Genomic DNA, 17,853 nt, shown 5'->3' with positions numbered 1-17,853 from the left:
TCCATCTGGCACTGTTGGTTGAGCCACGGCACCGATCCTGCTCTCAGCACCGTTCCCACTCCCGACACTGCTCGCAGTCCCGGCACCGCTCTCCTTTGCGGTGCTGGTCGTACTCCCAGCACCAGTCAGACTCCCGGCACCATTCTCGCACTGCTCTATATGCCAGTCACTGTCCAGGAGCAGATCTCAGTCCAGACACCACTCCCGACGCTAATCACCGTCAAGGACTAGGTCCAGATCTTGGCACTGGTCTAGATCCTGGCACCTCTACCCCTTGCAGCATCACTCTCTGTCTTCACAGTACCAATCTCCATCGCTTTGGCGCAGACCCGCTCGACACCACAGTGGCCATCGCTCTCCGCCGCTTGTTCGATGGAGTCAGACGCGGGGTCGCGTCTATCTGATCACTGGCATTTGGATCACAGCACTCTGAACTCGGGCTGCTCGTTAGCAGGCACAGGGACAAGGTCCAATCCAAGCGTCTATCCAGTGGTCCTTTTGGACACCCTGGGCGTATCACCAGGCCAGGGTGCTCCATCAGGGGCTTCTCGTTCAGCCTCCTCCGAGCTGCGGGTGCCAGAGGCGACCATCAGCCGTCCTGTTCCTGGGGGCATGGAGACTGGGGTGCCATCCATCCACACTTCAGACCCTCTTCCAACCCCGCTTCTAGGTCCAGACACTGAGATCACAGGCTCAGGACTCCGAGACACAGCTGACCAAGAGGGCCCAGATGTTCCTCTTCCTCCTGTGGCCGCCTCCTCATCCTCACCTGATAAGGTGGTGGCAGGCACTGCTGTTTTGGGTCCCCCCTTCTCCCGCAATAGACCTCCGTGCCCAGCAGGACCTCTTACGTAGGGTGGTGCAGAATATGAACCTCCAAGCGGTGGAGGTGATAGAGGTGGAGGACCCTGTGGTTGACATTTTGTCTGCAAAGGCCCCATCTAGGGTGGCCCTACCGCTATTCCAGACCATTCAGACCATGGCCAGAGCAATCTGGCAAACGCCCACGTCTATTCCTCCGACTGCTAAAGGGGTGGAGCAGAAGTACTTCATCCTCTCCAAGGGATATGACTATCTATACACACATCAACAGCCCTGTTCACTGGTGGTGGCCTCAGTGAATAGGTAGGAGTGCCATAGTCAGCAAGACCTGGCACCCAAATCGAAAGAGGCCAACGCCTCAATTTATTTGGGCACAAAGTCTACTCCTTGGGCAGTCTTCAGCTCCGGATCGCAAACCAGCAGGCACTCCTGAGCCGATAGAACTATAACTCTTGGAACTCCATGTTAAAGTTCAAGGAGCTAGTTCCTTCAGAGTCCAGAAAGGAGTTTGGGGCCTTGGTGGAAGAGGGCAAGATGGTGGCGAGGACCTCATTACAGGCCTCGTTGGACACTGCAGACTCTGCCGCTTGGCCCCTCTCTTCAGGCATTGCGATGAGATGTATATCTTGGCTGCAGGCTTCTGGCTTACTATCGGAGGTTCAGCAAACATTACAGGATCTCCCCTTTGATGGAGAGGGTCTGTTTTCAGACAAAACTGACTTGAGGCTTCAGAACCATAATGCAATCACTGGGGATGCATACTCCGGCTATGCAGCGGAAGCTATTTAAGCCTCAGCCCCAATGCTCCTATCCCCATCCTCGGTTGAGGCAGGACTTCTATAGGAGGCGGGGGCATAATAGCAGGAGGAAACCCTCCAACCAGCACCCCGGCCAAAGCTAGGGCCAAGGCCTTTCCAAGCCCTCAGCAGGCCCTAAGCAGAACTTTTGAAGGTATGCTCGAGGACAATGTAGCAGACCTTGGTCAGGATCCTTCCCCACCCTTCCTGAATCATTTATCCCATTTCCACTGCGTTTGGTCCTTATAACCATGGACCATTGGGTTCTTCTCACAGTGGAAAGGGATACTCTCTCCAGTTATCTTTCTCCCCACCCTTCCACCTCGTCCCTCTTCAGGGACCCTTCTCACGAGCAACTCTTCATTCAGGAGGTTCAAATGCTCCTGTCCATGGGGCGATCAAGGAGGTTCCAAGGGAGCTAAGGGGCAAGGGGTTTTACTCCTGTTACTTCCTAATACCCAAGGCAAAGGGCGGGCTTCAGCCTATCCTGGACCTGCGCAGACTCAACAAATTTATGGTAAAGTTGAAGTTCCGCATGGTCTCCTTGGGTACCATTATACCTTCCCTGGATCCTGGAGACTGGTATGCTGCCCTCGACATGAAGGATGCATATTTCCACATAGCAATCCATCTGGCACACAGACACTTCCTCTGCTTTGTGGTCAACCGCGCACACTACCAATTCACGGTCCTTCCATTCAGCCTTTCCATGGCCCCCTGGGTGTTCACCAAATGTTTGGCAGTCATGGCAGCCTCCCTTCGTCAGAGACGGATACGGGTATACCCATATCTCGATGACTGGCTTATCAGAGATCGCACCAAAGAACAGGTGCACTCCCACGTTCAAGTGGTCACGAACACGTTTTCTCGATTAGGTCTTCTTATCAATGTGGCAAAGTCCACTCTAGAACCAACCCAGAGAATAGAATTAATCGAGGCGGTCCTAGATTCTGTGCATGCCCGAGCCCTCCTGCCAGACACTCATTTCCATGCTCTGACAGGCCTTACCTGGAGCCTTCAAAGTTTCCCAGTCTCGATAGCAAGAACATGCTTGAGTCTCCTGGGTCATATGGCTTCCTGCATGTACATGACCAGACATGCCAGACTTCAGCTCTGACCACTTCAGGCCTGGCTGGCATCGGTCTACTGCCCAGGTCAAGACAACCTGAACCCGGTGATCAATGTTGCGGGAGGGGTCCTGGCCTCCCTCCAATGGTGGCTAGTCCCAAGAGGGGCATGCGAAGGAGTCTCCTTCCACACCCCTCAGCCCTCCCTGACCCTTGTCCTGGATGCGTCAGCCCTGGGATGGGGTGCTTACCTCGGGAACATCCGGACACAAGGCCTGTGGGCCCCATCTGATCTCTCTCTCTCTCTCCATATCAACGTACAGGAGCTGATGGTGGTGCGTCTTGTGTGCTAAGCCTTTTAGGAGCAATTGCATGGTCATTGTATGGCAGTCCTCACAGACAAGACCATGGCCGTGTTCTGCATCAATAAGCAAGTGGGGCGCTCGTTCCTCCCCTCCTCTGTCAAGAGGCCATTCAATTCTAGGAGTTCTGCATAGCCCATTCCATTCACCTGGTGGCGTCATTTCTCCTTGGGGTCCAGAACACGTTGGCAGACCACCTCAGCAGGTCCTTCCAATCCCACGAGTGGTTGCTCCACCCCAATGTCATCCACTCCATCTTCCTAAAGTGGGGATTTCCCCAAGTTGGCCTGTTTGCCTCGTGCAGCAACCGGAAGTGCCCAGCGTTTTGCTCCCTCCAGGGCCGCTCCCCGGGCTCTCTCACAGACGCCTTCCTACTTCTGTGGACGAGTAGGCTGTTGTACGCCTTCTTGCTGTTTCCCGTTTTACACAAGGTCCTGATCAAGGCACGCAGGGACAGATCATGACTGATTCTGGTCGCCCCAGCATGGCCTAGGCAGCATTGGTACACCACACTGTTAAAGATCTTCGTGGATGCCCCAATTCCGCTGCCTCTCTTTCTGGACCTGATCTCACAAGATTGCAGCCACCTCTGTCACCCCGACCTGTGGTCCCTCCACCTCACAGTGTGGATGCTGCATGGCTGAGCCACTCTGAACTTCTCTGTTATCCTTTAGTGCAGCAGGTCCTGTTGGGCAGCAGGAAACCTTCCACTCGGTTTACATATATGGCTAAATAGAGGCGATTCTTATGCTGGTGCTCTCTTCACAGCATGCTTCCCCTCCAAGTGTCCGTGCCTGTCATTCTAGACTATCTCCTGGACTTGAAACAGCAGGGCTTGGCGATATCATCCATCCGGGTTCACCTAGTGGCCATCTCAGCTTTCCCCCTGGGAGTGTATGGCCGATCTGTTTTCACCAGCCCCATGGTTGGTAGGTTCCTCCAGGGCCTGGACCGTCTATATGCACAGGTCCAACAGCCTGTACCCACATGGGACCTTAACTTGGTCCTTATGGACACATGTTCCCTTTTGTACCTCTCTCAGGAAACAGCTTTCCTCATTGCTATCACTTCAGCGAGGCGTGTCTCTGAGCTCTTACATCAGAACCACCTTACACCAGAACCACCTTACACGATTTTCCATAAGGATGAGATGCAGCTACGACCTCACCCTGCCTTTCTTCCCAAGGTGGTGTCGACTTTTCATATCAACCAGGACATCTTCCTTCCAGTTTTCTTCCCAAAACCTCACACCAATAGTCGGGAACAGCGGCTTCACTCCCTCGATGTTTGTAGCGCTTGTCTTTTACATTGAACATACAAAACCATTCTGGAAAACAACACAGGTCTTTGTCGCAGTAGCATCCGAATGAAGGGTCTTCTGGTCTCCTTCCAGCCGATCTCTTCTTGGATTACGTCATGTATTCATGCTTGCTATGCTCTGGCGAGGGTCCCATCCCCCATCTCACCACTCACTCCACGAGGGCTCAAGCCTTGTCAGCAGCTTTCCTGACCCAGGTGCCAGGCCAGGAGATCTGCAGAGCTGCTACTTGGTCTTCAGTGCATACATTCACCTCACACTATGCCGTTTGTTAGACAGGCCAGAGACAATGTGGCATTTGGTAGGGTGATACTACAATCTACCATACTTCACTCTGACTCCACCGCCTAGTAAGGCTTGGGACTCACCTAATTGGAATCAATATGAGCAAGCACTTGAAGAAGAAAAGATGATTACTCACCTTTGTAACCCAAACCCACCCTCTTTCCCCTCTGTTGGAGGAGCTGGCAAGAAGGAACTGAAGGGGCGCTGGGTCAGCCAGGGTATATATCCAGCACCATAAAGGCGCCACTCCATGGCCAACCCACCAGGTGTTGCTAGGGTAAAAGTTCTCCGAAGGCTGTGCACGTGGCGCGTACACACCTAATTGGAATGGATATGAGCAACACATCTCAAAGAACAACAATTACGAAGGTGAGTAACCGTCTTTTCTTTAAGTGGTGTGTGTGACACTGCACCCCATATTCTTCATAGTGATATGATTATGATATGATTATGATGCATTTTATGCATGACGGGTTATGTGAGATATCATTGGAAAAGTTATGATTTGCTGAGTATGATTATCCTATTTGTATGCATGTATCATTTTTGTGTCTGAATTTATGAATATTGGTCATGTATCTGTATTTCAAATGTAGTTATACCTGGATAACGCCCACGAGACATGATGCTTTCAGTCTAGATAGCTGGTTGGGAAGGGCCTATTCAGGGCAATGAGTCATTAGGGTGAACAGTAGGCCTCAGGAGAAGCTTATCTTCCACCTGATGAGTCTTCTTGAGAACACTACAGACAGCCTGTGAGTGATGGTCTCTATGACTCTACAAGGACATGTGACCAGGCCACATGATGCTGGACTCCATTTTGGGATGTCAGTATTTTTCCACAGACTGGTCTGGGAACCAAGGTTTGGAACAAAGGGTTCCCGCCATATGAAAAAGCTATATAAGGCAGGGAGTGACATCATCAGCAGTTCTTCAGTCCCCACACAAGAAAGCTCCTAGAAACACCTGAGGAACAAAGACTGCACTGGGAGAAGTGCCTGACCCAGGCTCAAGGGATTTCTAGCCTGTGTATGAAACACCTGGGGATTCCAAGCTGTAAAGCAAGTGCAGCTTGTCCTTTAAGAATCTGCACCCTGCTTGTATCATTTCTCAGGGTGAGACTCTGCTAAGTCATATCCAGTCTATTTAATATATTAATTTAAGTTTGTCTGTTTTGTTTATTTGCTAGGTAATCTGCTTTTATCTATTTGCTATCCCTTATAATCACATAAAATCGGTCTTTTGTAGTTAATTCACTTGTTTTGTTTTAATCTATACCAGTAAGCTTTGACTGGAGTGCTTGAGGAAAATCTCTGGTTACCACAAGTGTGTATTGTTCTCTTCACATTGAGGGAGAGGCGGACCAGGTATTAAACCCATATACTGGCCAGACTTGACCAGGGCAGGACAGTACTGCTCTGGGGTCCCAGGCTGGGAAGCTGTTGGTTAGAGAGTCTGAGTGTAACTGTAGCTGGGTGTATCCCTGCCTGTATGAATGCTGGTAAAAGTGCAGGCTGGAGGGCTTTGCAACTTGTCACAGCAGCACAGTATAAGAGGGAGCCCAGGCTGGTGAGTCAGAGGGTTCAGTGATACCTCAGTTCCAGGTGGCACCCCGAGAGAGAACCCGTCACAGTGGCGTAGTCATACAGGATTAAATGCACAGGTTGTTGTCCTGAATGAGATTTGCACTTCATACATGGTTGGTGATTTTAAGTGTGGTGGCTAGAGATCGATCAAAGTGGTTACCACTTTATTTTCTGTTTTCTTATTTCGAGAAAGGGAAGCAGGGTCAGAAAAGCAGGGACATGAGTGAAAGTAAAACTAGTAAGAAGCTGGAGCTGTGCAGATTGCAGGCAGAAGAGAGGAGGAAAGAACACAAAAGACTTATGGAATTAAAACAGGTGAAAATTGATGCACAGGAAGCTGCATACTGAAGAGCCATAAAAGCAGAGAATGCCAGGCAAGAAGCTACACACCAGAAAGCCTTGGAACTGAAAAAGATAGAGGCTGACAAAGAAATTGAAGCCCAGAAACTAGGCATGGAAGAGAAGGAATGCATCAACTGGACTTGCTAGAGAAGCAGAAACAGAATCCCTGCACACCAGGGAGTCCCACCTCTCCAAAAATCCACAAATGGGAACAGCTGTGTCCTGCATACAGTGAGACAGGGGACATTGTTGAATATTTCATCACCTTTGAGAAGCTGTGTGTACTTCGAGATTCCTGAAGACCAAAAGATGCCCATTTTGGTTGCAAAGTTGTCTGGGAGAGCTCTGGATATATTCAATAAGATACCAACCTCTCTAGATGCTTCAAATTATGGTAAATTCAAGGAAATGGTTTTAAAACAGTTTCAGATTACACTGAAACATATCGGGTAAAATTTTGAAGCCTTAAGAGGGTTGTTGGGATGGGTAACGTGACACTTGTAAACCAGATGAAAGATTTGATGGATAAGGTGTTACAAGTTTTGAAAGAATGTGTGATCTTTTTTGCTCAGGAACATTTCCTGAGTATATATAGAGATTATGTGAAACAGTGTTTATGGGACAAAAAGGTAAAAATTGTGGAGGAGATGGCTACTATAGCTCATCAATTTGAGCAAATTCAAGCATTTATTGCAAGCAAATTACAGACAGAGGGAAGAAGGGTTCCCGTGTTACCCCGGGAAGAAGGAGGGTGGATGGGGGGCTGGGAAGTGGCGTGGGCTGAGGGATGTGCTGGCCACCCTTCCTGCAGCCCCCATTGGCCTGGAGCAGCGAAATGTGGCCAGTGGGAGCCGCGGTTGGCCAAACCTGCGGACGCGGCAGGTAAACAAACTAGCCTGGCCCACCAGGGGCTTTCCCTGAACAAGTGGCGGCCTTAGTTTGAGAAACACTAGTCTACTTAGTTTTGCAGTTCTCCAACTGTGGATTTGGGTCTCCAGAGATAAGATGCTTGTTAACAGCAAAAATGTTTTTAAATAAATAATATAGAGAGGTGAGAAATAACAGACCTCAACTCTATTATCCATCTGCAAATTCGTGTACGCAGAGTCAATCCCTTACTTCTCTCTAAAAGTGCAAAGTTTCAAAAAGTTCAATGAATAGAAGATTTTTGTGGGTGGAATAGATCTGGACAAGGAGAAGAAGTCTGGAGATAAATGTGAGAAGGGAGGGACAGGCAGTAAAAACAAAAGTGAAACTGTTTGAGCAACATATTCCAGAAGTCTTGAGGTCTTTCTGAGTGTAGCCTTCATTAATTTGAGATCTACCATACCATTCTCTCACTAGAAGGGAAAACCTGTTGTGATGGTTCACCCCATAAGGCTTTATGGAAATATGCTTATGAATGTATATATGACATAACTAGAATATGTTTTATGCTACATATGCCATGTAACATATCTCTGTAAAGGTTATGGTCTACTGAATATATTAATCCTATTTGTATGTATGTATCATTTTTGTATTGAAAGTTATGAATATTGGCTGTGTACTGGCTTGATTTTTAGGTAGCCTTTGTAAAGCATTTGGTCAGCTTCTTGAGAAAGAAATGCACAAATTAAGTGCTCAATCAAGCACTTAAGGGACAATGAATCCTGGAAGGCTCCAATCCAGATAAGAAGTCTACAGGAGGACGTTGAAGGTAGCAGGTAAGCAGTGGCTGCTGCCTGTAAAAACTGAGTCATGCATGGACATGTGACTTGCCCATGTGACTCCAAAACTTCATCGTGGAGCTGGACTTCGCATAGGAGAGAGAAGGTGTGTCTCCACCCACAAGAGAGAGTCTATTTAAATCCCTGGGACACTCCTCCATTTGGTTTAGCTGGCTAAAGAGAGAGTCTCTCCACCCCAAGGATACTTGAAAGACACTGGAACAAAGGACAGTAACTACAGGGAGTGTGAGTGATTGCTGGACCCAGACTAGAAGGAGACTAGTCTGTAAAAGGAAGCTTACTAGAATTCCTCTAAGGGTGAGGTTTTTATCTGTACTCAGTTTTCTTACTGTATTAGACTCAGACTTGCGCATTTTATTTTATTTTGCTTGGTAATTCACTTTGTTCTGTCTGTTACTACTTGAAACCACTTAAATCCTACTTTCTGTATTTAATAAAATCACTTTGTACTTATTAATTAACTCAGAGTATGTATTAATACCTGGGGGGGTGCCAAACAGCTGTGCATATCTCTCTATCAATGTTATAGAGGACGAACAATTTGAGTTTACCCTGTATAAGCTTTATACAGTGTAAAAGAGATGTATTTGGGGTTTGGACCCCATTGGGAGTTGGGCATCTGATTGTTAAAGACAGGAACACTTCTCAAGTTGTTTTCAGCTAAGTCTGCAGCTTTGGGGTACGTGGTTCAGACCCTGGGTCTGTGTTGGAGCAGACAGGCATGTCTGGCTCAACAAGCCAGGGTCCTAGAGTCCCAGGCTGGCAGGGAAAGCAGGGGCAGAAGTTGTCTTGGCACATCAGTTGGCAGTTCCCAGGGGGGTTTCTGTGATCCAACCTGTCACACCTATAATGGCAGCAGGCCATAAAAGAGACTCAGTTTGGGAATAGTTTAATGAAGTTCCTCTATCTCTGGCTAAGACAGGTATGCATGGAAAATGCAAACAGTGCAACAAAGAAATGCAGGGCCTGATTGCCCGAATGAAACAACATCATGAGAAGTGTTTCTTCTCAGGAGGAAGCTGCATTAAGATGATGAAAGGAACATGTTTGAACTTGCAGATCTTCAGGTTGGTAAACTTTTTTTTATTTCATACTTCTTTCTTAAGGACTGCCTGTCTTCCTTCTGTACTATTCTTGAATTCTCCTGTTTGAGCAAAAAATGCGGTTGTTACTCTGTTACTATCATTTTAGATGCAGTTATGATAAAAAAATAAACTAGGCAGATCTTCCTTTTACAATTTCACTTTTAAAGTAGTTCTGAGTAGTATTGAGTGTTAGTGAATGCAGTGAGTAATACTAAATGAGCAGTATGGTGGTAATAATTAAATAATTGCATTGATTTATTTTGTTTAGGAGAATCCATCCTCAGCATACAGGATTCTGAAGACTATTCACCTTCAAGATCATCGTCATTTTTTATAGTTTCAGAGTTATCTGCCAACGATAGTGTTTCAGTCACATCATATATATCACATAGCCACAGTATATCACCTGTAGCAAAAAGAAAAAAAAAATCTCCATCATCCAGAAACAACCATAGATAAGTTTGTGATAAGAACCAGCAGATTACAAAAAGAGGTAATTGATGAAAAAATTGCCCTGTTTGTATGGAACAAGCTTTCCTTTCCGTATGATTGAGAACCCACACTTCATTAACATGGTTCAGTCATTAAGACCAGGATACAGTCCACCCAACAGAGCAGATGTTGCAGGCAAATCTCTGGATAAAGTTTATGAAAGAGAAATTGAGCAGCGTGTAAAAGGTCTAGAGGGTAAAATTGTTAACCTGAGTCTTGATGGGTAGAGCAATGTCCACAATGATCGTGTTGTATGTGCTTGTGTGATAACAGAAGAAGGGAATGTCTTCCTTACAGAAACAATTGATACATCAGAAAAAGCACACACAGCAGAATACTTACAAGATGTAGCGGTAAAAGCTATAACAAACTGTGGGGAAAAAATTCAAATGTCTAGTACGCAGCTTGGTCACAGACAATTCTGCAAATGTATCCAAGAGGAGAAGAAATTATTTAGAAGAGAGTGAAGAGAGTCCAAAGCTAATAACATACGGTTGCAGTGCTCATTTGATTCACTTCCTAGCCAAAGACTTCAGTGTTCCAGAAATAAAGGCTAATGTTGTTGAAATTGCAAAATACTTCCATAACAACCACTTTGCAGCAACTGCTCTGAAAAAAGTGGGAGGAACCAAGCTAACTCTCCCACGAGATGTGTGATGGAACTCAGTAGTGGACTGTTTTGAGCACTATATCAAGAACTGACCTAATCTGATGAGTTTGTGAACAAAATCATGAAAAAAATAGATGATGCTGTCACAGCCAAAGTTTTCAACATTGGGCTTAAGAGAAATGTTGAACACATGCTGAGTACCCTGAAGCCTTTTTCTGTAGCGTTGAACAACATGCAGGAAAATAGCTATTTTATTGCTGACGCTGTTGAAATTCGGAAGGAACTGAGTGAGATCTTAAAAAGAGAAATATGCAATGACAGAGTTAAATAACAAGCATTAAAAAAACGAATGGGACAAGCACTGTCTCCAGCTCATTTTCTTGCATATATTCTCAATACTCAGAAGAAGAGGAGCTGGCTATGACAAGGACACCCAGCAATCATCGCTCCATAATGCCAGCTATAATAAACTTCAGCGTAAGGGTGGACCATTGAAGAAATATATGTTTGCTGCTGCTGTTTTAAAGAAAGTCACACTAGTGAACTGGTGGATGTCACTTAAATGCTTGGATTCAGAGACTGTTGAAGTGATAATCTCACTTTTAACAGCAGTAGCTTCTTCAGCTGGTGTAGAAAGAATATTTTCTTCTTTTGGACTAACTCATTCCAAATTGAGAAATCGTTTGGGATGTGAAAAAGCAGGAAAGCTTGTTTTTCTTTTCCAGATTATGAACAAACAGGAAAATTAAGGTGAAGACAACTGAGTTAGCTACAGAAGGCCATATTTTAAGTTTTTCATGTTGACATAGTCAATTTAATTTTGGGGTTTTTGAAAATACTTAATTTAACTATTTTAGTTAAAAATAATTTAACAAGAACAAACCTGATCTTAAAAAACTTGAATGTTTAACTAAATTTGGAAATTGATATGCTTGTTTTGTTAAAATAGTACATTTGCTGTTGAAAAAAAATCCAGAATACATAATGTTGTTGTTTCAGTTAAATAAAACAATTTAAATGTCTGTCTGTCTGATGTTCTCCTCCTAATACAGCATGGCAAGAAAATCCTCCAAATATTAATGATTAACCTGTTGAATAGGAGAGAGTTCACTCCCCAATGACTTCATAAATATCTGCTTCAGTTACCTTTGATAAATGAAATAACCAAACATTCATTTTCTCATATAGCTGTAAAACTTAACTGAAAAGTTTTCTAAATAGATCTCTTTAAAAAGGTATAGTGTATACCTTCTAAAAATGAAACCTACATCTATCTCTGAGTTGTGAAGAATATGTATTAAGGTTATAACAACCAACAAGAATGCACTTTTATGTAGAAATCCGTCATTAAATCGAGTCTTCCTGACTAGTAATTTAAAACACTAGTCAAATCAATTTGATTTAAATCAAATCCACTCTGATGGGGTCTGTCTAAGTACTTTGATGGTTAGATGAGAGTTCAGGGCTGTAGTGCAAGTGGAAAGCCTCATTCAACACTCCTATCGGAAGGTTAGTGAGCTTCATAAAACGACTTGTGCCTAAACCCTTACGTGTTCAGCCTTCCCATTAGGAATGCTGACAGCAAGGCAGCTTAGAGATGCCCCACTTGCTACAGTAAGTGACCCAGGATTGGTGACTTTGGGCAGCTCCCAATCTCTCTCTTTAGCAAGCAGTTAGTAAGGAATGCTGCACATGCATGACTGGCTACTCAGGACTCCAAAGCAGAAATTTTCATGAAGTGATGTAGCATTTCTCACACTGTAGGGAGCTCCTCGCTACACTAACATACTCAGTGCATTATTTATGAGATCCTCTCTGCATTCTGTGAAGTGTGGGGGAAAGAAAAGAAACCAACAATGGCTGAAATAAAAATACTGTAAAACCTAGCAAATACTTGGGACCCTTTCCCACACTCAGGCCACCCTCGTGGCATGCAAAGTTGACATGCAAAGTTGATTCTCCAGAGCTTTGCCCAGCTGATTGCTATCTGATCCTTTAACACCTTGTTTGAGCCCTTGTGTCTCTTCCACCAGATTATTTGGCTGTGGCACTTGTACTGATAACTGGCTTCACCATCAGATGGAGATGCAAGAACATTTTTTAAATCTTTTGTTATCATGGGTTTGAGTAGATTGATTCCTTCTTTAACCCAGGGTAATAAAGGGTAGGTAAATGTATTGATCCTTGTATTGCGAATCCCAAGGGTTCACAAATCATGAGACAGGCCCCCACAACTCAAGAGACTGGATTTTAAAATCATGCTTTTAAAAAATAATAAATGTGGGGATCTTTTACTTTGCCTTTTGGTTTCTGAGCCTATAGGGTGCACTTGGATCATGTTTTCAAGCTTTTCTCTGCAACCATGAGGATGCAAAACTTTTTTTTTTTTTTTAAACAAAAGCAGAGATTTTTCTTCGAGAGATGTCCCTGTGGGTGCTCCACTCCAGGTGTTGGTGCGTCCTTGTGCATTCACTTGGAGATTTTGATCGCAGTACTCGTACTGGTTGCGCATGCGCAGAACCTGCCCCACGCGCTGAGTGTGCCTTAATGGTATGCATGCGCGACTGGTCTCCTTGGTTCCTTCTCTACCGTCCCCGACCTGAGACGGAGCTCAGCAGACTTGCTAGAGAATTTTTTCTCTCCCTTGTTCAACTCTTTTCCCTCTTATTTTCTCTTCTCTTTAAAGCAATTAAAAAAACTTTTTTTCCCCTGTCAGCGCAGCCGCTTCCGACATGCCTGTTTCTCCAGGTTTTAAGTGCTGCTCTAGCTATAATGACGCCATTCCTCTTTCAGATGGCCACTCTAAATGTATTAAATGTTTGGGGGGGGGGTCCCACATCCCCCAAAAATGTGTTCATTTCAGCAAATTAAAATCCAGGGCACGCAAAGACTGGGAGCTGCAGTTAAAACTAGTCCTGCTGCAAAAATCTCTTGGACCAGCCTCAGACCTGAGCTCCGACTCTGCTATACAACACAGCCTTCCTGCTTCAAAGAGACAAAAGAAAACTTCAAAAAAACATCACTCTCTCTCACCCACAAAGGGTATTTGCAGGGATAAGACTTCTCCGGGTATTGCTTCCCTCCCCGCGCTCCCCAGGCTGAGTACCTTTGATGCGCCAGGCGAAACGCGCCTGCGGCTGCAGCAGTTGCACTAACCTCCAGTGCCAAGACTTCAGGCTTTCAGTTGTCTGCCTCTCACATGGCACTGTTCAGTACCACAGTGGAAGTGGTGCTGACACATGCTAGCCTGCCTGACCCTCCACAGGCTCCTCTTCTCTCTCCCAGCACTGTCAGCCTTTGAGCTAACCAGCAGTGACAGAACACTCACAACATCGGTGCAGAGGAATCCCGCCTCACAACAAACTCCTCTTGCTCAGTGCTCCCCTCACAGAGGCACTGCGGCATTGCAATTCACACACTCAAGGGACCTGCTGGTGTTACCTATCTTGCAGTCACCCCTACTTAACACCTACTTCTCTCCAAACACTCAGGCAAGGTCCGTACAGCTTTCGTCCAGTGATGAGGAATCTGGGTTGCAGGGAGAATTTTCACCTTATCAGATCTCCCATCCACAGCCATCAACAGAGGTCACAGAAAAGCTGTCTGGTCCCGCTCCGAGGGTCTTGCCCCATGGTGCGTGAACCCCCGGATGGCACCACCCATGCCCTCCCACCACAGTGGCAATACTGGGCTCCATGGTTTCCTTATACTCAGGACCACACTCATTTTACCGCTGCAGTCAGGCGTGAGACCAGCTTGGTACCACCAGCTGACAACCCTGTCACTGACTCCAGACACCAGGCAGCCATGTCACAACCACAAGAGCAAGCACGGCCTGCCTCTAACTCAGTAGAACCAGTTGTTCCACCTGATGAAGCATTGCTTCCTCCTTTTCCTCCGACCTCTTCAGACAACTTCTCAAAATTTCAAGACCTGTTAAAAGAGTTGCCAATGAGCTACGAATTAACTTGGAGGAAGTCCCTGAACAGAAGCATGAGCTAACCGACATCCTGCAGCCCTCTTCTTTTTCTAGAATTGCATTATCTATCAACACAGCCCTTTTAGAACCCGCCAAGGCCATTTGGCAAACCCTGGCTGCAAGCCTGCCTACCTGTAAGCGAGCAGACTGGAAGTACTTTATTCCTTCCAAGGGCTTGGAATTCCTTTTTACTCAGCTAGCGCCAAACTTGCTGGTAGTAGACGCAGTTAACCAAAAGAACAAACACGAGTTTCCCCGCTCCGCCTCTTCTGCCAAGGACAGTAAGCAATTAGATCTGCTCGGGCATAGGGTATACACTTCTTCCATGTTGCAATTTCATATTACTGATTATACAGCCGTTCTAGCAAAATACGACCACAAAAATTACAATAAATTCATGGACTTGATTGGTCACATTCCAGAAGAAAAGAAACAACAATTTACAGCCATAGTTTCCGAGGGACAAATCTTCTCCCACACTGCTCTTCAAGCTGCCCTTGATATAGCCAATACTGTGGCATGGTCCACTGCCACAGCAGTCGTGATGTGCCAAGGGTCATGGCTCTCATCCTCTTCTTTTCCCTGGAAGCTCCAGAGTGCCACTGAGGATCTCCCCTTTTGACGGTGACAAACTCTTCGCCTCCACCACGAATGATGTACTCCACTCCACGAAGGACTCCAGGGCAATTCTTTGGTCTCTAGGAATTCAAACCCCTACAACCAGAAGGCGACAGTATAGATACCAGCCTTACCAGTGACCACGCTACCCCATATACACCCAGCAATTCCATAGATCTCACAAGCAAGAGCAACAGCAACAACAACACCAGAGACCCAAATACCAACGCCGCTGTCCCAACTCCTCAGCAGCATCTCAACCCCCTCCGACCAATAAGCAAATTTGAAGCCTTAGTCGAGGATATAGAAAACAATATTCCCACTTCAGCGCTTACACTGCCTGCCCCTATTTTTGGTCACCACCTATGCCCATTCTCCCATCAATGGCAAAATATTACCACTGACAAGTTTGGCTTTAGAGGTCATCACAGTTGGCTATTCCATCCCTTTCCTTTCCCCGCCTCCCACCCACCCACTCTCCCCGTCCCTCTTCAGGGACTCCTCTCATGAGTAACTGCTCCTCCAAGAAGTACAACATCTCCTTCAATTGGGGCAGTGGAAATCATGCCTGAACAGAGGAAAAGGTTTCTATTCCCATTACTTTTTAACAGAAAAGAAAACGGGGGGATGTCGAGCGATCCTCGACCTCAGGCAGCTAAGCAAATTTATCAAAAAGCAAAAGTTCAAAATGGTTACCCTCACCACCATAATCACAGTGCTGGAGCAGGGCAATTGGTTTTCATCCCTTGACCTACAGAACGCCTATTTTCATGTGACTGTTCCCCCAGCCCACAGATGTTTTCTTCATTTTACCCTCGGTTAGACACATTTTCAATGCAGAGTGTTGCCCTCTGGCCTATCTACTCTCCTCCACACCCCCCTTGAGTTTTCTCCAAACTCCTAGCCAGGAAACGAGGGGTTATAATATTTCCATGCCTCGACGATTGTCTCCTCAAAGCCTCAATGCTCGATGAAGCTCTTCAATCCATGCAGCTTAGCATCACTTGCTTCCTTTCCCTTGGCCTACAAATAAACAAAAACAAATCTACCTTATCTCCTACCCAACAATTGGAGTTCATAGAAACGCACCTTGATCCCCGAACGGGAATAGCATCTCTCCTGCTTGATCATTTCAACTCCATTTCAACAAAACTTTGCAACAGTCCCCCGGTCACAGGATTAGACTGCCTGCAACTATTAGGCCACATGGCCTTGTGTACTTTAGTGCACATCTATACATGAGATGCTTTCAATCTTGGTTGGCCACAGTTTATAGACCAAACATACACGCTCTAAACAAGCCTCTATCCATACCCTTCAGAGTCAAAGACTCCCTCCAGTGGTGGACAGTTCCTTCCAACCTCTGCTCAGGAGTCCCTTTTCTCCTGGACTCCCCATCACTCATAATGATGAGTACACGTCTCACCACACAGCCCAGGGGCTATGGTTTTCCACTAAAGCCTCCCTACAGATAAACATCCTAGAATTGCGAACCATACGCAATGCCTGCCGTCACTTCCTCCCATTCGTTTGGAACCAACATGTTCAGATAATGACAGACAACATCGTATGCATGTTCTGTGTCAACAGGCAAGGAGGGACTCGATCTCACTTGCTTTGCTCAGAAGCCATAAAGCTCTGGAACTGGTGCTTTGCAAACAACATCTGGATATCAGCCGCCTATCTTCCCGGGGCCCTGAATACCAAGCTAAGCAGACATTTTTCCCTGGGATCACAAATGGGAGAAAAATGACATGATCATATGCGATATATTCTGTGTTTGGGACTATCCAACCCTGGACCTGTGAAGAACAAGAAATGTCTCAAATTTTGCTCCAGAGTGGGATTGGGCAAACATTCCCTAGGAGTTGTGTTCCTGATCTCATGGGCTCAACACTTAATGTATGCTTTTCCCCCCAATACCAGTTCTCCACAGAGTTCTGAGAAAGATATGAACAGATTGTGCCATGGTAATTCTGATTGCCCCGTCATGGTCCAGACAACCGTGGTATCCGTTCCTCAACAGAATGTCAGTTCGTCCACCAATTTTGTTGCCTCTCACTCCAAACCTCCTATTGCAACAACACAGCTGATTTATCCACCCCAACCTATCCATGTTTCTCCTCAAAGCTTGGTTCCTCCGTGGTTCTCACAAAGCAAACTAGCATGCTCTGAACAGGTTCAAAGAGCACTCTTACATAGCAGAACACAATCTACTCACACCACATATCTCCAAAAGTGGAAACGATTCATACACTGGTGCTCGAACAACCACATTCTTCCCACTTTGGCACATCTTCCAGCCTTACTTGATTACCTACTACACCAGAAGCAATCTGGCTTTTTTTTCAGCTCCATCAAAGTCCACTTACCTGCCATAGTAACCTTTCATGACAAAATCAATGGTACTTCTGTTTTTGCTCATCCAGTCACCAAACATGTTCTTAAAGGGCTCCAATCCCTATACCAGGACATTAAACCTCCTACTCCTCTGTGAGACCTTCACTTAGTACTAACCAGTTTAAAGCAACTGCCCTTCAAGCCCCTAGCCACTTGTTCCCTCTTACACTTCCCTATTAAAACCGCATTCTTAGTGGCAGTCACCTCCACCAGACATGCAAAAGAAATAGTAGCTCTCATGGTGGACCCACCCAACACAATATTTTTTAAGGACAGGGTTACCCTCTGACTTCACCCCAGATTTCTTCCAAAGGTACATTAGTCATTCCACATCAACAAACCTATACACCTACCAACCTT

General features: G+C 45.9%; 1 protein-coding gene and 1 long non-coding RNA gene across 7 annotated transcripts in view; both read left to right on the top strand.

Annotated features, from left to right (window-relative positions):
- Nucleotides 1–17,853, top strand: part of TBC1D24 (TBC1 domain family member 24) — a 156,578-nt gene that overhangs the window by 38,180 nt on the left and 100,545 nt on the right. The gene's annotated exons all lie outside the window — the stretch shown is intronic.
- LOC142047313 (uncharacterized) lies at nt 6,366–11,518 on the top strand. The gene is made up of 2 exons (XR_012656516.1): nt 6,366–9,376; nt 9,663–11,518. It is a non-coding gene; the product is annotated as an uncharacterized LOC142047313 (long non-coding RNA).

The sequence above is a fragment of the Chelonoidis abingdonii genome, chromosome 9 (genome assembly GCF_003597395.2).
Source record: "Chelonoidis abingdonii isolate Lonesome George chromosome 9, CheloAbing_2.0, whole genome shotgun sequence".
Classification (NCBI taxonomy): domain Eukaryota; kingdom Metazoa; phylum Chordata; order Testudines; family Testudinidae; genus Chelonoidis; species Chelonoidis abingdonii.
The sequence above is the reverse complement of the archived record's forward strand: the minus strand, read 5'-3'. Positions and strand labels throughout refer to the sequence as shown.